Source organism: Siniperca chuatsi, linkage group LG4 (genome assembly GCF_020085105.1).
Source record: "Siniperca chuatsi isolate FFG_IHB_CAS linkage group LG4, ASM2008510v1, whole genome shotgun sequence".
NCBI classification, from domain to species: Eukaryota; Metazoa; Chordata; class Actinopteri; order Centrarchiformes; family Sinipercidae; genus Siniperca; species Siniperca chuatsi.
In genome coordinates this window covers 3,149,069-3,170,310 of record NC_058045.1, presented here as the reverse complement: position 1 = coordinate 3,170,310, position 21,242 = coordinate 3,149,069, and the positions used below count along the sequence as shown (strand labels likewise).

The window sequence follows — 21,242 nt, the reverse complement described above, 5'->3', positions numbered from 1 at the left end:
CTTGTCTTTTTTTCCCTCCAAGTAATTCAATTATCAATAAACCTCACTGTTTTAAATAGCTGCAAGCCACTGCTGTGCCAGTGGAATAATATTTCTTATCTTCTAATTTATTGGCTGGCTGCCAGCCAGTGACTCTCTTCCCTACTTTGAGCCTGAGCAAAAGAGGCTGACGCTCTTAAGTGCCCGCAACTTTATTCCACCGTTTTATTGATGTATCCCATTTAGATTAGTCCATTTTCAATCGGGAGAAGCCACAGACGCCCTCCTGCCTGAACCACACTCTAATCCTTTTAGTTAATGATATCCTGCAGTGGTGTGGTTACAAATTTTATGTTTACTGTGCAGTATAATTAGCAGGTAGTTACAAAGTGAGACTATCGCTCTCACACACACAAACACACACCCTCCTAGTGTCACGGAGCAGGTTTCAGCTGTAGTGACCTGCTTTTTATTAAATGCTTCCAGAGTGTTATGGGATCGATCGATGTAAACAGGAGAACTCACAATAAAGCAATTGAGAATGGAGGGATGTGTGATGCACTTGAGACGATGCCATGTTGGCCTGCTTCTTCAGTGCTGTAGTGTTCAAGCCCAATGCCAAAATAACAGAACAACTGATCCATTCTGTAGAGTCTGGAGATGGAGAGGATGAGGCACAAGGGTGCATTAGAGGAGTCACCAATTCTGTTTTACTGTTTGCTTCGATTGCTCCGAAACTCCCCTTGTTATGTAATTATGAGCAACAAGGGAACTATTTGATGATGGATGAGGAAAAAAGACGGGTTTTTTGGGTGACTGAGTCAGTGACAGCGATGAACAGATACCCAAATGAATGAATAAATGAAGAGATAGACTCTACAGATACAAAAGAGAAGAGGGAGAGAGCAGAAGAAAATGCAGAGAAGGAGAGAAAGGGAGAGAGGAGGGGGGTCTTTTAACTGCAGTCTTGGCATGACTCCTCCAGGGCCATTTTAAGAGAAAGCATCACAGCAAATCAGAAATTATACCAATACTGTGCCAGGACCAAGGAAGTCTAGATGGCTGGAAGTAAGAACCCTGTTTGGGGGGTAAAACCCACATCTACACACTCAGTGCAGTTAGAATATAGTAGAATAGAATACCATAGATTGAGGGTTGATATTATTGCAACAATATATTATCACAATAGAGGTGTGGATTAATTTTATTGGTCCTATAATTTAGCACAGGGTCCCCGCCAACGAGACAAGAGATTCCATTACATGTGCCTCCGGCTCGGTACAGCGCTTCTCTGTGGATTACCATACAAATGGAGATGAGTTGTCCAATCAAGCAATTTAGTCCTGAGCACTTAGAGTGTGCCACTAAGTGCCGTGTTAAGGACCATTACGCTGAAAGTGATCTCTGTCATACTGCCGTGAGTGGCCACTGACTGCAAACGATGCATGAGGCAGGAGAGCAGGAGGTTTTTAGCAAAATGTCAAAGTTTACAGCAGGTTGTCGTGTTTTCAAGAATGTTTCTTTTACAGCCTCCTGGACTGATTCATTTCTGGTACAAACAGTGCTCTGTTATTTTGTAATAATTTATGTTGGCTTAGTGTACCATTTAAGAGCTAAAGCTGTACCTTCTATTCAATTTAAAGTTTTCCATGGAGTTGCAGGGACCACAGTTTAAACATCCCCAAGTGCATGAAAGCTGCAAGTGCTACAGAAATATGAGTTTCCTAAGCAGATGGTCAGCTTTGATGGGATCCTGGCTAATTTTCTTGCTGGGGTGGACATTTCTTTTCATGTCTGGGCTGAAACCTGAGTGGCCCTGTGGATTTCCCCACTCGGTTGCCGTGGAGAACATGTCGGTTGTAGGTAAGCCAAACAAAGGACACCTCTGTCTCGGCCTCATGTCACATGGCGGGTAAAATAACAACCACTCAGTAACTTGTGTCTGTAAGGGAAATCATTACAGTTTGCATTCCAGATTTACTGCAGCACTTGTATTTATTCTTGTGTGTAGAGGGGGATTTAAATGTTCGTGATATTCTGGCTATATAGCTCAGCAGCTTGAATAAGCTGGGCAAGAGCAATTACATAACATAACAATGAGCCAGTGTTTAAAGGCTCATACCGTAAAGAACCATAGTGAAACTGGATTGTCCAGGTTCTGTTACAGAAGTAAGAAAACCTAATTGTAGTAATGAAAGTTACAAAACATCCAGTACTACACCACCTTTCAAAACATTATGCTATACAAATCACCCCATTTGTCCAGATAAAAAGCAAAAAAATGTTTAAAGAATGTAAAGAATGTTTGAGTTGTCTTCGATGGACACCAGTTCCTGCCAACCCAATACTGCCACTGGTTAAATGACCCCAGTTTGATAAAGACTGAGATTAGTGGAGAAGCAGGCTATGACAATGGATTGTCACTTGTCAATCACCATAGTACAGCTGCAACAATAGAACACCTTGTAACCTTTACCCAAAAGGCAAAGATAAGGATTATTTAGGATGAGGGAGAAACAAGTACAATGACACGTAATCTGCACACAGCTTCTGTGAAAAAACTAAATGGGAGTTGTTTTTCTTTAATGCAGTCCAACAAATTGATTGTTGTTTAAGCTTGTAGCAAATAGTTTAATAGCAGGTAAGATTATTTTAGAATATGGTTAGTAAACCCCAGGAACATGTTTAATTTATTTAAGAAAGACAGACACTAATGGAGCAGCAGCTAGCACACAAGTAACATCAGGACTTCAGCTCTTTATTAAACTCTGATATTGTCTCCTAATACATCTGATATTTTGCTTGACAACTCTTAAAAGACCAACCGATGTTGTACCTTTCTAAAGTTAGAATACTTGTGACAGGCAGATTTTTCCGTAATTGATGCTGTAGCACCAGAGATATCCATCCTTCTGGTCCCTATATGCTTGTTTCTGTTGTAGGTCTCATTCTTCACTCTTTTTTTGGTTAACAAATAAAAGAAACATATGTGCAGGCTAATGTACCAACAAGATTTCATTGTCTGCTGACCTCATTGTCTGTGCTCTCCATAACTTAAGAATTGATGGTTAAAAATACATTTCCAGTCCTTTTTATAATATTCTGTGGTGAAGCAGAATGCCTCTTGCAGATTCTGGGCAAAACCACTAAAAGAATACAAAAACTGGTCTGCAGAAAACAAAATACCACACCACTGTGGCTTTGCTTCAATGCTGTGCCAAAAGCAATGAATTTCTCTTTGACAAAAACATAAGAAATCAAACTCTGAGGAAATCAGGAGAAACAAGCAAAGCCACTCACCATTTTGAGAGGCCAAAACCAGCTTGAATCAATGTGATGGAGTTCAGGACGAAGTGAGTCAGGCTGTGTACTCCAAGTTTAATATCCTTGTTGTTTCAGGAGTGCCTCATTGTGTAACTGATTCCTTATGGTTTGGCTTAATTTCAAAACTGAACGATTAAGTACAAAATGCCTCTTCTCCTGCTGCTGTCCTAACTCACACAGACTAAAGCATCCACTGTACTAAAGAAGTTGTCTCAGGGCTTTGACTTTTAAATATAGTGGACATGCCCTGCATCGGCGACTTGATGGTGCCGTGTTGGTCATGTCCTATCATTGAGCTGGAGACTGGGTTCACAGGAGGAGACAGCGGTCACAGTCTCACCACAGAGTTGTCATGTGGGGTGGAAAGCAGAGCAGGATGGATACTGTATGGGTGGTTGGGTGGGAACAAGCTGGATGCAGGCTGTGTTGAGTCATGGATCTGACATTCCCATCCCACACACAGTGGGCTGGCTCAAAGTGGGCCCTTGTACTTGGACAGAGACCCACACAGGGCAGTAGATAATGCCTGATCTGCTACTGAGCTGCTACTGTCTGAACGCTTGGTGAGTCAGCTTGTTTCTCCTTTTGTACAACGTTCAAGCTACTTTTATATTTACAACCTTCTCTGAAGTTATTTCATGGTTAGTGCAATACACAATATATCCCTTTTTATTGATTTTTATTCTGAGTACCTTATAGTAAGATTTCAGCCTAGCCCCAGTGAAAAAAGGGCTTCAGATTCCAGACAGTCTTAGTGCCATGCTTGACCCACTGAGCTACCCAGTAACATAATCACACATCATACACAGAGATGTATGCCAAAGTATACTAGATTTGCTGTTAAAAGACCTTTTTTGACAATTGTTACAAAATAGTAGCGTAAACATGTTTGAACAATAATGTAGAGGAGCACAGAAATAGGTTGTGGCACAGGATGCAATGCAACAGCAGATTTGCAGATGCTGCTAGCATAGACTAAATACTGTATATGTCTGGCAGTACCTACTGCCTCAACCATGATAATTCCTGATGTGAAGAATTTTGAGATATCCGTACTGTTCGGAAAAAAGGTGACAATAATGTGAACAAATTGGGAGCTGTTACGGACAGATCAGGCCGGAGACACAAGGAGAATCGTGAGTGCTTTATTTAAACACAAACAACGTGGATTTGGGTATGGTGGGAAAGCTACTGTTCATAAATCTGGATTAGACGGAGATCTGGAGTGGAGTGGGAAGTCCAGACGAGAAGCTCGACTCGAGCCAGGAGACTGACGTAACTCCCACAGAAGACGCGAGATACACGGAGACTGGAGCTGGTGTGAACACTCACAGGAGACTGGAGATACACGGAGACTGGAGATACACGGAGGACAGGAACACGATCGAACCAGGGAAGAGGTACTGAAGAGCGGTTGCAGGGAATAGTTAGGTTTAGACGAGGTGAGTCCAAATTGTTCTTAGGCTACAGGGGAACTAACGTTCTGTCCTTCACCATGAACGAGACCGGACCCCGACAGAGGTGAGGAGCTGGGTATATATAGGGAGTAGAGTGGCTGATTATGTGCAGGTGTGCGATGGGTGACAGGTGCTGGGAATTAATAATCAGGTGAGGGAGTGCAGAGTGAAGGGGAGCCTGAAGTGCGAAGTGACAGGACGAGAACAAGACAGACTGTGACAGGAGCACAATATTCAATTTGGAAGTCTAACGTAAGCTAACGAAATGTAAGATAACATATTGTGAGCTAACATCACAAAATCTAATGTCACGCAAGCTAATGTGCACTTAGATGACAGGAGTTTACAACCCATGTGGATGATGAACTTGATGATTTTGTCACAAAATACATAAAATACCAAATTGTCCATCAATTTGTCTCTTCTACATAAAGCCAGACACAACTGTCCTCTTGCACATTATCTCAGTAGTCTAAATGCAGCGCATTCCACAGATAACATTGGCATGGGCAACTTATTTTAAGTTGGGTCATGTTTTGACGCTGAAATATGTGTTTGGTATGCTAAGAGAGTTAAATCTGTATAATCTTAATAATTTTAAGAGTTTGAACATTTGCAACATGGTCAGTGTTCTGAAGTCCCATATGCATATTCTCCATAAAGTCTAGCTTGGGTTTTTATTTTTTAAGCTTTATTTGTCACATCCCAGTGATTCTTGTTGTATGTTTACACTGAGCACTGATTTGTTCCTTTTCGTTTGTTGGGTCTTGGAACTGCAGCTAGACACGTGAAGACTTGGTCCTTGGTTCTTTCCCAAGTTAACTGGATGACAGTTTTCCAAATCTCTCCAACCTGCTACTTGAGTATTCCCGTATACAATCACATAGTGTAACCAAATTAAGCTAACTTTTCCACTGTCATTCAGAGTATAGAGTATAGAACAAACTTTTTGACTCTTCTTTAGCATCATTCAGCTACACGTTCACACAGACCCACCGACACCTGAGAGTTGTTCAGTACAATTAGTAAGTACAGCCACTCCTCTACAGTACTACTGGAGTAACTGCAGGTCAGTGGCTTGCGGTTGCTCACTCACATTTTCCCAGCCTGTCCAAGGATCTGAATGACCTTCTGAGCAAACTTTTTGGCCACAGTCCAAACTTCGAGGCTACCATCACTCCATTCAGCGCTGGTGAGCATAAAACTTACACTGAGAACCAAGAAGAATGTCAAGACAAAGGCTGATAACCAGCTAAAGAAAGGCTGTAAGTACAATTTCATTTACAGTACAATAGTTGATGTATATTAAAAAAATGGACCTTAACAAAAGTTTGAGAAACCATGTAACTTTAAAACTCAGCATGTGTTTGACACACCCTCTGTATGTTCAAAAATCAGATCTTCACAAAGAACAATGTCTCTGGTCAGCTTGAAAACATATTTTCCATACAGAAAGAGTATTACCATGTCCAAAGAAACTTCTCAAACTACTCCAACTGTATAATTCACTGCACTGTTGGCCATTCTGCAAAATATGGCGCAATAAAACATTATTTTGTCGTGCTACAGCCATCCTCAGACCTCGGAGCTCTGCCAGATTTTGCATACTAAACCATACCTTGGTGAAAACATGAGTGTTTGAAACATACAGAGATGGTTGACAAGAAGTGGATTCTGCTGTACGATTGGTTTGAGATGTTTTATGAATGTGTTGATACTTGAAACTGTGGAAATATTTTGCAATTAGGATCATTGTAATTAACATTAATTAAAAGTGACCACAGCTGTTGTTCTCTATAAAAGATGAAACAATAAACTTTTAAAATGACCTTTTAAACCAAAGGGGTAAGTGTTTGAATGAGACTACGTAGAACTACGTATTGTTCTTGAAACAAGCCGAACTGCACTGACAACATGTAACATGGCAACAACACTGGCAAGGTATTTGATTTGCTTAGAAAAAATTAAACTTTAAAACTCCATAGAATTAATTATTAATTTCTAAAAAATTGGATTTCATTTTATGAATCTGCCACACTAATTCACAGTGTAAACACATGCAATCTCCTGTGATGTTAAAACTTGACATTTGATATTTTTGTCCCTGTATACTCGTTTAATATGAGTCCTGTATTAAAATAGCAGCTGCACCACCTTTTAGCGTTCCCTCTGCCAACATCCAGGTCTTCCGGTGGTCTGTCAAAATATTACATCCTTCTGATTTCACCTCAATCATTTCTGACACTGAAGTCAAACACAGTGGGAGCCACCACTAAAAACACTGACAGCTCCCATAGTTAACTCCAGATTCTCCTAATCACTGCGTTTTCTTTGCATGCAGGGATGTACGCAATACAAATACCAGAACATCACACTTACAGTACTGTATACTGAGTCACTCTGCATCAATACGGGTGGTTGTTGTAGTTCATTAAGAGACATTGGAACTCAAATTTGCCTTTAAAGACACACAAGACCATATTCTACAGCTGTGCCACTTTAGCTGTGTGGCTAATGATAGAAAACAGTGTCAACGTCTTGACATGTCTCAGGGTGATGGTGACAGGGGCTTCAGGAGCGTCACAGGTTTGAGTGTGACAAACCATGATGTCAGGAATAAATGTGTAGGAGGATGGAGAGTACGGTTCCCGTTTCCATATATTTTTACTACAAAAAGTGGCTGTACAGTGTCAGTGAAGGAGATTGAAGGAGTTGAGAAAGAAGTGGAGAAGACAAGGGGAAATGTGGGAGATGGATTGTGGGTAAAGCAGGTAACAATGCAGGACAAACACTCTTGTTACATTAACAGTTCTCCAAATAGATGGGTTTTTCAGAGTAAGAGTTTTGTAACATCAAAATATTTCTTCAACATGTGAGGTTCAGATGTGGTACACTTACTTTAAAAGCACAGGGTCAGGAGGAGGGAAGTGCTACTGGAGCTGGTAGGTATTTGCATAGTCTTGTTTTATTAAACTTCCACAAGTTGAACATACAGTATGTAGTCATAGAAGTTTTATCTTTGGACTATCTAACTCCAGTTAAGGAAAATTCTAAATAAGACCTTTTCTTTGTCCAGCCTATTTCTCCTTCTCAGACATAACTGAGCTCAATTTAAGATCAATATGAGATTTTGACCATTTTTCATATTTCTTAAATTCAGCTCCTGAAAAATAGACTTCCTCTTGTTTTAGCCCGATCCTAATATAAGATCTTAAAATGCTCACTTAAAAATCTCTCACTGCACTAATCTTTATTTGTCTGAAATAATCAGCTCTTCGTAAGATCCAAACAAATGACTTGATTGGCTTATAAATGAGCCTACACAATTTCAGCAATTTGTCTCAGTGATCAAATTCAATTCTCAACTCAGCTTTGAGCACAGCAAAATAACTCCTGCTTTTCTTGTGTTTCTACTGTTACTCTCAAACTGGACAGGATCATTTGTCTTAGATTTATTTATTCTTTTGCTCCTTAGGTCAGAATTCAGTAATCTCCAAATAAGAAGATGATTTATTTTTGATGAGACAAAGAAAAGACTATTGTGAGCAGCAACATTTTCCTCTGGGTAGCACTACAATAAGCAACACTGCTGTCCTTATAATTTGAATATTTAATAAGATGTTGCTTCCTGGGGCGTCCTGGTGTCTAAGACGTCTACGACCACTTAATGGCAATGTACCCAGTTCGAGTCTGGCTTGAGACCATTGTTGCATATCATCCATCCTTTCTCTCCCTTCATTTCTTCTCAACTCCCCACTGTCTGCTGTCAAAGCAAAAAGGCCTCAAAAATACACAAATGTTTGCTAAAAATGGCCCATCCATGGGGCCATCATTTAACCCACTGGTCAATCATTTGAGCTAAATGATGTTCATATTTTTACCAGGTTAGTTCTACATGGTTTGATCCAATTTTAGCCTAATACTAACATCTTTAAATGACATGCTTAAACACTTTAGCTTTCACTCAAAAGTTAAACCAGATGCTACTGCTTCACCATCAACTTCTTCAATGTATTTATTATTTATTATCCCAAAGACAATGTGGTTTGCAACCAGGCATTATAACACATAAATGCACAGATGACAACTAACAACAAATATAACAAATACGGCCTGCATTTATTTAATGCTTTTATCCAAAGTGCTTTACAATCTGCCTCACATTCACCCATTCACACACACACACCATTGGCAGTGAGCTACCATGCATTACATACCATCCTAACATGAAAGGCATTTGCCTGACCTGAGTGTCTTGCTCAAGGACACTTCGACATGTGGACAGGAGGAGCTGGGGATAAAGTGGATATTTAAGAACCACACCAAATATAGAGCCATATAGAGCAGTTCTAAGTCTTTCAATGGCTACAGGACTAAAAGAGACTCTGGTGTGCTATATACAGTATATTGACAAGTGGTTAATATGAGTCATCTTTTCAGTGTCTTTTCAACAATTTTCTGGGTGGGTTAAGATTTGAAATGTGCAACATAGCAGGAAAGATGGGTGAATTAGAGGTTACCAAAAGTTTCTGTGGGGATGGTACAGGGCTGAAATAGTTCTACTACTGACAGTTTTGTGAGATGAAAGTGTTAGAAAGTTAACACTGGTGGAAAGCAAAGGTGGATGCACTGAGAATGCCTTCTTAATGGATCACGGAGCCAGTTATCATTCAGCGTCTGTCACCAGCCTCTACAGAGAAGATGGACTTGCTTGACATGTGAAATGCTCCCCCAGCAGTGTACCTGACAGCAGTTTTGCTCCATTGTGCTTCTGTCACTCATACTGCACCCATCCACTGTTAGCCAGGATCTCAAGGTGCAAGAGGGGACATCATGGCGACCTTTCCGAGGTTACGGAAACAAAAGATTTCTTACTTTGTCAAGCAGCAGTCAGCCGAGCAATAGACTTCACTGCAAGTATATTCAGAAAAAAAGACCAACTAGAAAAATAATTTTCCAGCACTTGTGCAGTTTTAAATTTTACCAGTAGTCTCTGCTCCAACATAACAATAACAAACATTACAGTACAATGCTTTTTCCAACTTAACATCAGACACATGTACAGTAGCTACTTTTAGCAGTGCATACAGTAAAAGCACTCTATAAAAGGTTTACTAGAATTTAGGCCTGTTTTTTGGTTTTGTCTAGCATGCTATAATTGCCCTCTTGTCTTTGTATGCACCAGTTTTGGGAGATGAAAACTTCAAGTCCTTCCCCAACACACTCCTGACTGGATTAAATGAGAAGATTTCCTTGTAAGGCCAAAAACTGCGATCTATTTGGGTCTGGGAGCATTCCTTCCTTTGGCATAATAATATGGAAGTTAAATGTTCTGCCCTCATGGGGTTTCTAGGCAACCTGCACTTATGGAGATGAGGTCAGACAGGGTCAAGTTGCACACACACAGACCTGTAACCCCAACCATGGTTTAAGATCAGCCACCCTGTTGAATGTCACACTAATAAAAGTGGACAGATTGCTACAACTGACAGCATTTACACTTCAAGGCAGCAGTAATCACATCAACTCCTCATTTCTCAGACACCAAAGAAGCCTGAGACACATTTTCCCCCAAAAAAGATTTAATTCAGCTGCATAAATAACTACATTGCTTCACCACAAGTCTGCTAAAGTGAACACACTGTCGTCTTGGTACTTTATGGTCAGCTATAAAAGTACCCCTGATTCTCATTTTCAAGAAAAAAAAGTTGATAGCAGCACCATACCTCCTGTGAGCTCAAATAGCCCCAACGTCACGCCAAGAGAAATATCCAAATGCATTTTAAGCTTCCCAGTTCCATCGACAGTTAGCCGAACAAATAACTCAGCCAGGGAAGAGACAACATCCAGAGCTAACAAAAGGGTTTGGAGTGGAGCTCAGGAGCTTTGGGAGCAGCTCCAACAGGCCAAAGAGGCTGGAACTGGATCCTGGCTCAGTCTGGATCAGTGAAGGGGATTGTGTGGGTACCTGACACCGGTGCAGTGATGGCCAGCAAAACATCAGGAGCTGCTTAATAATGAATGAGCAAGGCCTGAAAAGAGGCACACACACACACACATACACCACATGGCTAATAGGGAGTCACACTGACATAATTGGAGACAGGTTTACAGCGTGGTCAGGTAAAAGTAGGGTATATGACCATAATCAGTCACAGCAACTTGACACATGTTGCTAACAAAGTACTCTGTCATCACCCTGCAGCAGTCCACAATTTAAACACAGCGGGTCACAAGTGTGTTTAGTGCTAGTTTATACTCAGAAACATTTTGTCTAGTCTTGTAAAACTTCCTTTTTTAGTTTTAGTGCATAGGCATAAAAAAGAGACATGACTGAAGACGTCAAGTAGAACTTAAAATCTGCAAGATCAGTCAATTACAATCCAGTGTGGTGTTCAAAATAACAGGATTGATGGGTGTTGTCATGTATGACTTAACCTCTACCACACCTTCCTCAGAAACAGAATATGATTGGCTGAGATACAGTCCTCGTGGCAAAAAAGAGGGGAAAACCCAATCAGCTCCAAGCAACAAAAGTAGAAACCACTTTTCTCCTATGAAACATCAGCTGAGTCATCTCGGAGCCGAGATGATATCAACAAATACTGAGGTTAAAACCAGGAGACATGGGTGCATCTATTTGAATACCTGTGGTTTGACTGACTGGGCCTTTGTCAAAACCCAGATTAAGTCAGAGTAAGTGCAGAAAACCAAACCAAAACTGAAATCCAAACACAACACAAACGGGACCACAGTGTCATGAGATATGTGGCTGGTATCCCTAAAAAGTATCAAAGGATTTGTGCAAAACATAACATTATGTGATTTTTCAAACCTGGCAACGCTTTGTTCCCCCTGGAGGACCACATACCTAAACATCATTGGAACAATGTTGTTCGTGCATTGAAATTAAAAATATATTGCACAACACAGAAGAGCAAACACACCAGGCCAGGACTCACTGGTGTTTACCCATTGAGTGCGTTTTATGCACAGAGTGTCCTGGTTATGATCAGGTTTTTGGAGTATCTCGGTTATGTATTGCACATGGTTTTGAGACATGCTAGCTGGAGCACTACAAGAGAAAGCAGGATAATGTAGCATGTAAACACCTTATCAAGGTTTCTGATCATTCTCTGATGGTACAGAAATTAGTGGCTCAGATGTTGGTTGAATGATGTTGGACACAGCATCCTGTTGGAATGGGACATCACTTTCAGGAAGCACCTCAGTTTTGGTCCATGTGACATCACATAGTGAATAATCCAGAGTGGACTCCCCACACAGCCCAGTATCCTTAGGAATTATATCCATATTGTACAAATCTGCACCTCCTGATTTACGTTCAATGCCAATGCAGAAAGTAGCGTGCCCTACATGTAGCAAGGTGGAAGCTAAGGGTGTGGAAGTCGGGGTGGTGGATAGACATGTAGTGAAGTCGACTTTAACATAGGAGACTGAAGTTTTGCTCCCATCACAGACCTGCAGTTAAAGGCTGCGTTTTCATTCAAAATAGTCATATCTTCATGCTTTAGTTGCCATAATATATCTTGTATAAGCGACTGTATATATTGGTTTTATTTTTATTCTATTCTAATTTTAAATATTTGTATATATGTTCTATGTGTGCAGCGTGAAGGGGGCTACAACTTTAATTTAATTGTGTGATGTAGAATGACAAATAAATGTAAGCGTACCTTAAATAAGCCCCCTGGATGAGTGGGAAAACACCTTCAACTCAACAACTACAGTACATTTCTACCTGGTACCATCAAGGTGCACTGAACTCCCTGTGGCTTTAGGGGAACTACACAGGCTCAGTATGAGTTCCCAATAAAACAGCAAGACCTCAGCTTCCCTGAATGAGAAAGCTCCATAAAAACAACTGAACACCAGGGATTGGGGGCACTTTTATTTTGAAATGTAAAGGTTACAAAGTCTATCAAAAATCTACCTGATTACCGAGCTTCGTTGCAGGTTAAATTATACATCAAGTTACATAATTCATAGGACCAAATTGTCCTGTACAAGGACTGGACAGAGTGGACGTATGTATATGTATTATTTTGGCTAATTTGGCTAACTAATTGATCTTAATACTCTGGTACACAATGGGGTTTAACAACATTGCAATAAAGTACTGTTCATCTTCAGCAAAGTACATAGCAAGTCCATTGCCTTTCCAGCATTGTCTTGAAAGTTTGTGATAAATTCTTGAGAAATCTGTGTCATCAACTTCCAGGTTGGACTTCAGGCATGTGGCCAAAACAATCCTTTGAAGCAAATTCCCGACAGCAGCAGGAGCTCTCAACCCTCAGCATCATTGCTTGATCTTCTCCTGTCAGTCACACGGAGAATGACCTGACTGGCATTTATGTCACGCAGCTCCTTCAGTTAGATGGAGTGCCTTGGAAATGGAGAGACCGGCCTTCTACAAAACATAGGAGTCAAGCACGATCCATACGCACAATTTATAGCCAGCTTTCTGTCTATCCATCTCTGCCCACAGGCACCTACGATGTACATTCATGACGTCATATCGAACGCCCAGATCATAAATAAACCTTGAATGGATACTTGGTTTAGAGTCCACGTTTGGGCTCGTGAGTTATCTAATATTAGGGGCCACACACAAAATGGCTGCGAAAAAGAGAGCAGAGTGGGAGGGGAGGAGGACGTAATAACAGCAATTCAACTCTACAGCTGTTTGACATTAGGAGGTGGGAGTAAATTAGGTGGGCTGGGTCTGTGTGCGTGGGTTTAGGGGAAAAGGAAGAGTAAGAATCAGGGATGGAGGATAGGTCCAATGCCCAGATCTAAGCCGAGGAACTTAGGCACCACTAATGGGACACACATGGGGTCAATGTGATAAGTAAATACCGGCTGCAAAAATCACAAGGTATGCAAGAAAAGCTTCATATGTGCCCACTGAGCACACACGTGGCACTTCAAAAAGCCATTTCAGTGTTATTTTTTCCACTTTGGGCACCAAAAGTAAATATGTGAGAGATTTGTGGGTAATTAGGTCTGGAAAACAGTCTGCCATGTCTCATTTGAAATGTACAGAATATGCTTAGAATAAATACTTAGAAAGTGAGATTTCAAAATGAGATATGCATCATTTAAAAGGTGTAACACCTACTCTGACAGAATTATTGCTGTCAATGAACCACGGTGTTACAAACCATTTGAGTTTTATTGACTTTCATTTATTTTCACAAGTTAAATCAAACAAAGTACGTAAAATAACAAGAGTAAGTGTGCAGCGACAACAAGACAACAAAAAGGGTCCATTTACAATGTCAAAGATATAAAATATATGTATACCTAGAGCTGAAACAAGTAGTCAATTGATCGATTAGAAAATTAATCAACTATTTTAATAATCAAGTAATTGTTTTAAAAGCAAAAACGCCACACATTCTTTTGATTCAGCTTCTCAAATGTGAGGATTTGCTGCTTTTCATAATTTGTTATCGTTGTCAATTAAATATCTTTGGGTTTTGGACTGGTGTTCGGACAAGCCCTAGTGCAGCCCTACTTGTGACATAGGCTAATGAATTATAAAACAGAGGTTAAGTTATTTTTAAAACATTTTTAAGGAAAATATAATTTAAACCAAAGGTGAAAAAGTAAGAACCCATATATCTGACTTAAATTTACAGTTAATATTCACAGTTTAGATATCATAATCACTTTAATTTTTTTAAAAATCAGCTGAAATGGATAGCAGTTTGGTTTTACATTTCCAAACACCTCCTCTGAGTTGCTATCATTGCTGTATGAAGCTGTATGAGCCATGAGAGAGACAGTAGTAGTGAGGGTGTGTGGGTTACCCAAAAAGAAAAGGACGCCACTAGAGAGAAGGAGTAGTAACTCCTCAAAACTCCCTAAGGTGCTCTCAACAGCATCAAGACTTTTTCACAAGGAGGAGTTAGTGGTGACCTTTCTATCTTCTGTGAATCACACAGCAAACAAAAGCGCAGAAGTACTGAAGCTTCTCATGATCTCCCCAATGAACCGTAACAAGGGCCACAGAGCAAATACAGTATATGGCAGTCGCAGAAAAGATAGCTAAACTGACCGAAACCAAAAAAACCATGACCTCGCTCCAATTAGCAGATGGAGATGGGAAGAAAAGAAGAGGTCAAAGAAAAAGAGGTCAACACAAAAGAAGCTCCAAACTGACGCTCTAATTCAACCAGTCTGGTATTGATTTATCTCCCAGCCGTGGGCCCCAGAGTGGCTGCCATATTGGGCCCACCTACACAAAAATTTATACCTGCACTCTCCTAATTGAGTCCCCACTTTGAAGAGAGAGCCTCCACTGAGTCATGAACAGTATTGCGGTGAGTTGTCAACAGTCACCGTTATCCACAATAAAGCAGCATCAGAGATGTACATGTGACGCACATCCAATGTCCATATATTGTGATGTATGAAACATTAAAGTGGGGCTTCCTCATGGGTTTGTCATGGGTGCTGCTTGTGGTCCAAAATTATTTAAAATGTATGTGAAGTGAAGAAGAATTTGGTTCCAGCCTGTTAAATATCCACTTACCACAAACGTTTGCTGATTAATTTGTGTTCAATATTTTTTATTATTATTAGATTTCATTCCTTAGATGAATAAATGTTTAAATCAACAGCAGGAGGTTTGATCACAGTTGTTTGGAAACCATAAAAACTGCCTCTTTGATTAATGTCGGAGACAGGCAGCTGGCTCCATGCGGAGGAAGATGTTGTCTGTACTCCACCGAGGTCTAAGGTCAGCAACTGTTGTTGCTGTGGCCATGCGAGTGTAGAATTGTACTTGCAGAATGAGCTAGCTTGTATCTCTGTTCTTAATAGCTCTGAAGTACTGATAAGAGTTTTGTATTTTGGTACGAAGGAAATTTGCACAACAGTTTCTTGAAATGGCACCAATAGTTAGTCAGAGGCTGAAAATTGTATTCACTACGTAGAAATCATGTTATAAAACAGTCTGCCTGGACAGTCTGTGATCACTTTATAACAAAGGGTAGTATAAAAATGAGAGAGAGAGAGAGAGAGAGAGACAGACCCTTACACTGTCTGCAGAGCCATATCCAACAATAGAATTTCAGGTAAATCTGTGGCATTTTACTAGAGTCAATGTCACTCCTATGTGGTAAAATGTGAGCTGTTTTCTTACATTATCGTAGAGTAGCTTTTATTCAGATGTGGCTGAGAATTTGCTAAAAATTAATCAGCAAATTCATATATTTTAAAAATGATCTGGATGGACTACATTTTTATAGCACTTTCACACCAAAGCACCTCTCATTCACACGCACACATTGATGGCAGTGCAGGTGCCATGCGGGGGCAATTGGGGTTCAGTGTCTTGCTCAAGGACACTTCAACACATGGACACAAGGAGGGGTAATAAAACCACCAACCCTGCGACTTATTGACAACCCACTCTAGCTCCTGAACAACAGCCTCCCCTACCTCTATGACACACACAAGGGGAACACTTTGAAAGTTTAAATCTGTCAGATCTTAGCAAATTACAAGGCCACTTACTCAGCTTTTAAGCTACCAACTGAATACCCCAGGTCACACTTACTTAATGGTATTTGGTATGTACAGTAGTTATCAGCAATCATTAATAGATAATGAATTATATCTTTTATATTTGTTGAATATTATATATATATATATATATATATATATATATATATATATATATATATATATATATATATATATATATATATATATATATTTGAAATGCAGGCAAAATGGTTAAAAGAAAAGAACTGTATCACTGTTGTTTTCCCTGAAGAAAACGCAATTAGTGGACATCTGGATCGAAACAGTCGGAGGACAGGCCGAGCTGTGTGAGAAATAGCTTCTGGAGAACACCAAACTTCTGGGAGGAGAACCAAAATGACCCAGCCCTTACTCCAACACTGCCACACAGACACAAAGAGGAGGGATGGAAAAATAGTAATAGACAAAGAAAGACACTACCTCATCCAGAGGAGAATTACAGACACTTAGCAAGGTCCTGCTCCAAGTGTGGGATCTTAGCCTTGTACATCCTATGGACATGAATTACCTTATTTTAGGAGCAACTATACGGGATGGGTTTGACTTTTGTCTTGGTTTGTCTTTATGAGTGAAAGAAGTCTTAATGTTGAGCATAAAGCCAGTTTAGTATGAGCACACTAGTTTGAATACACAATGCTTTGGCACTGGCTCCTCAGAAACCAGACTCGTGTGGAGCAAAGTGCAGCTTCATGTTTCCAACTTTAGCTGTGGTCACAAAGTTCAGTCACACCCTCAGTGATAGTCACTGTTCATCAGACTGCATTGGCAAGATGTTCTCTTAAAGACGGGGTATGCAATTCTAATCCAATACACGTCTTTTTGTCAAATTCAGCGAATATCTCCTCACGGTCCGCTAGCTGTCCTTTCTGTGTGTGCACTGAAAAAATGTGTTTCTACACAGCCCTGGCTCTGTAAATGAGAAACAAACAAAGTGACTCAGACATAGCCCCACAAAACTATTCCAGCCATGATTTGTGTGTCAGGTAACGTTAAATGACTTGCCCATGGACATTCAGCTTATTCTCTAGTTTGCCAAGATATGCTGTTGTTGTGATGTTAGCTATAGTAGCAGGAGAGTTATGAGTATGTCTAGAGCTGGTGTGCTAGCTCTGGGAAACTGAAAACTGAAAAATTTTTACAGCGGAAACCCTGAGATTCCACGCCCATGGACAGAAAACCTAATTAAACAGTGTGACAGCACAATGAGGGCCACACCTGCATGTGCAGGTCATATTAACCACGCTGCGCCCTCCTCAGCTGTTCACCAGGCAGGCAAGAGGAAAAAGTATGACAGAGAGTAAATGTGCCTTATCCTCAACTAAGTCATGTTTTATTAGATAGAAGTGCTAAACAGATGTTTACCGGAAGTGGTTGTCGTAGCTTGTCATCTGCTGATGCTAAATGAGCCATTAAAACCGGTTTGAAGCATGGAGCTCTTTTTCTAATACAACTGATGCTATCATTTCCTGTTAAAAGCAGCAATCACACGGGTTATTATTATACCAAAATTGCACCAGTTACATTGTAAAACGTGTGTGAAGTAATCAGTCACCACATGTGTAGGACACAAGAGAGGCCAAATACTAAGAACAGAGCAAGACACTGAAGATGTTTCAGCTACTTCTTTATGTATTTTTGTGTTTTGGCAACTTCTATGTCCCACAAGTCCTCAGAGGATCACTCACAACATTCATTCCTCCTCAAAGACTCATTTATAAGTCTCTCAGGAATGTTACACTGAAAAATGGTGCAGGGCAATGCAGGGACTTTGAAGGAGGAGATAATCCACAATTAGCTTTATAATGTGCCTGAAAGCTCCCAGAAAAGAAACAAGACTAGAAAGACAAGCGTGGCTGGTGGCTCTCTGAGGCTGTACTTAGGCACAGTGGAGCTTTGAGGTAAATGCTAATGTCAGCATGTAACATGCTCGCAATGACAGGGCAAACATGCTTCTACCAGGTATAATGATATGTTCACCATCTTGTTTTACCTTGATAACATTTGATAATTAGCAGTAAACAAAAAGTACAGCTGAGACTGATGGGAATGTCATTAGTTTGGCAGGTATTTGGTCATAAACCAAGTAGCGCAGGAACAGGAAGAAGTTCATAAAGAGCTCACTACCCAGCTCTGTGTGTTGTTAATTGCAACATGACTTACATGGCCATAGAAATGCTTCTGGTCCTGCTAACATATTTGCTGTTCAGTTCATGTTACCATTCAGAGCCCCTGCACATTTTTCCACTCATGCATTTACACAGGTGATGTCAGTTAAATGGCTGTGAGTGAGGGTTCACTGCTTAAAGGGCAATTGATGGACATACGATTGGGTAAAGAATCATAGAAAAGAAGGGAAATGATAAATTAAATTAGACACACACTGTACATCCACAAACTTAAACACACACACACCAACATTCTGAGACTCACAAACACATGCAAAGTGTGCGTATGTGCAAACATAATTTTTTTAATCTCTAATTGTCAAATACACACACAGAGAGTACATATGGAAAAACATAATGACACATCTTTCAAATACACATTTATCCACCACCACATCACACACACACAGAAGCCTGTAGTAAAGACATGTGGTAACCGTGTCCTCATCATTACCGTCAGCCTCACTGTAATCTTTGTTGTTTTCCACAGTCTCAGCTTCCATCACTCCCACACAAACCAGATCAGCTTACTCCTAACAGTTATAGTCACTATGGTGTTCAGCTCCAGCATGACTCAGAACAAAAAGATAAAATATTTTCCGAGTGAGAACTCTTAGCAGTATCCCAAAAGGACCATTCATATATATCGTGATAGCATCATTTGGCAAGTGCAAGTTCCCATAAAAAGGATGCTAATGGACATGCAACGTATCGGCAATTTAAAATGTTTAGCTGACATAGTTAAACGTTAGCCATTTGTATATGGTAAAGTGTTTGCATACATATTAGACAGAACTATCTACACAAACACGACTTTAGTGTCACCCTGTTGTCATTGGGTTTAAGGAGACCAGCTGACTCAGCAAAAAGTAGGTATAGTCATTTAATTGTAAAGATTTTACATGACTTAAAGCTGCACTGCTCAATATTTTTATACTAACAATGGAAAAAATTACTATGTGTAATGTAAAAGGTGTCGCTTTTAATGCGGGACCCACAGATAATTGTTACCTGACTCCTCACTTCCCAACAGCTCTGATGAGAACTTTAGCATCTTGCAGCTCATTGTTTTGGTCTGTACTTTACTGTTTTGGTTCACTCTCACCTCTCTCATCATTTCCAGCAGCAGCAGGCAGGTGTTTCTAGTGTAAAAGCTCTAGTAAACCCATTGTATGTTACCTGCCCAGCACTAAACAGCAGACAGACAAAGTTAGCGACTACCTGATGAACATAGTGGAGCCTTTAGCAGCTAAAGAGACCAATATTTCCCTCAGGAGTTGGGACCAAAAACAGAGCTAAATGAGAGTGAATATTGGACTTACATTCATCAGGTGGACAGAAACACGACTCCAAATGAATGCTAATGTTGCTCTCCGCTGAATGTGTTAATAGGCAACTGTTTGCTACCAAATTTGCCATATCGACTTTAAAAGGTGATGTCATTGTGTTAACAGATTGTGCTTGCGCTGCCTCCAAGTGGCCAAAAAATCATTCAATTACTGTTTTGCATTACCTTTTTAATTTATGTATATATATATAATTACTATAGTTGATATAGGATGATATTGCAAAATATAAAAATCTAAAGCTTCTTGAATTTAAAAAATATCAGTTTTCCAGATGGGTTCATACGACCTTTAAGTTTTGTGAGAATCTGGGTGGTCCAGATGATCAATTCTGCTGCCCTTTTAAATCAGAAGCTTTTAAGTTAGAATGCTACTGACATCTTTAGAAAATCCCTGAAGGTTTCTGTGAGACTTGGACGTTGGTCAAAAACACTTTCATGAGAAAAAGGCTTTGACATCAGTTAAGTTGCCAACCATTTAAATACGGGAGTTTGAAATCACTTCAATCACCTTGCACAATATAACAACTGCATCGCCAATTGGAAAATACTCTCTTGTAATGTCTGCCAGCCCCTGAATCAACCAAGTGGACAACTGTGCTGCTGTTGAAGATGTCTGGAGGATATGACAGGGATGTGCTGTATTCCTTTTTAAGTTTTCTGTTTAAATCAGATGCTACATGCTGCATGACTGAGTCATTCTTATGTTATCAAAGTTTCCTAAAAGTTGAGGAAAAGGCTCAAAGTTCCTCACAGCATTATTTCACTATTCCCAGAAGTTGAGATTAGACTAAACTTACCCATTCTCTTGGTCAGGGACTGAAAGGTTAAGTGTTCCCAGCAGGGTTCATAGTTACAGCTTGTGGTTCTTGTCTTCTATACTGCAAACCGTCTGTCTCTGTCCTCTCTTTCAGTCACTCTAACTTTGTCTCGCTTTCTCTCCCATCTTGGAGCCCAGCTGGGCCAACCACCACCAAAGCCTGCTGGAGTAAGACTGCTCAGAGTCTAAACGTGACTGGCCTTTCTTGGGGAGAAAAAGCCCACATCCCACTGTCAGTCAAGCAGCGGAGCATAGTTTCAGCTGGGCTGCCATCCAAACAGACATGAAACTATTCTATTTCGGTCTGCCATATGAGCAGCGGTGCTGTTCAGAGGACAGGGAGGGGGGGAGAGATTCTGTGGTGGAGCATGTAATTGCAGAGTGACCAGTTATGGCGAGATGTAATTGCAGACCTCATCAGATGGAGAGAAACTGCCAACAAGACAAGGTAAAGGACTTTTAAATAAGACTTTGAAAAAAAAAAGAAACAACACAGACCACATAAATAAATGAGGAGCTGGGTTCCAGATGTGGCAGCAAAGGGAGGGAAGGGAGGAGAAGAAAGAGAGGGAGGG

General features: G+C 40.3%; 1 protein-coding gene across 7 annotated transcripts in view; it reads right to left on the bottom strand.

The window, feature by feature from the left end:
• LOC122874583 (protein inscuteable homolog) overlaps positions 1–20,940 on the bottom strand; it is a 55,326-nt gene extending 34,386 nt beyond the window's left edge. For 3 of the 7 annotated variants that reach the window (XM_044192623.1, XM_044192629.1, XM_044192626.1), the window contains exon 1: positions 20,648–20,940. The gene's annotated coding sequence lies outside the window, so the exon portion shown is untranslated. Of the gene's footprint in view, positions 1–3,279; positions 3,610–10,486; positions 10,681–20,647 lie in introns of those variants that run through there. The other 4 variants (XM_044192625.1, XM_044192628.1, XM_044192624.1 and 1 more) reach the window with 4 other exon arrangements.
• Positions 20,941–21,242: the final 302 nt, after the last annotated feature.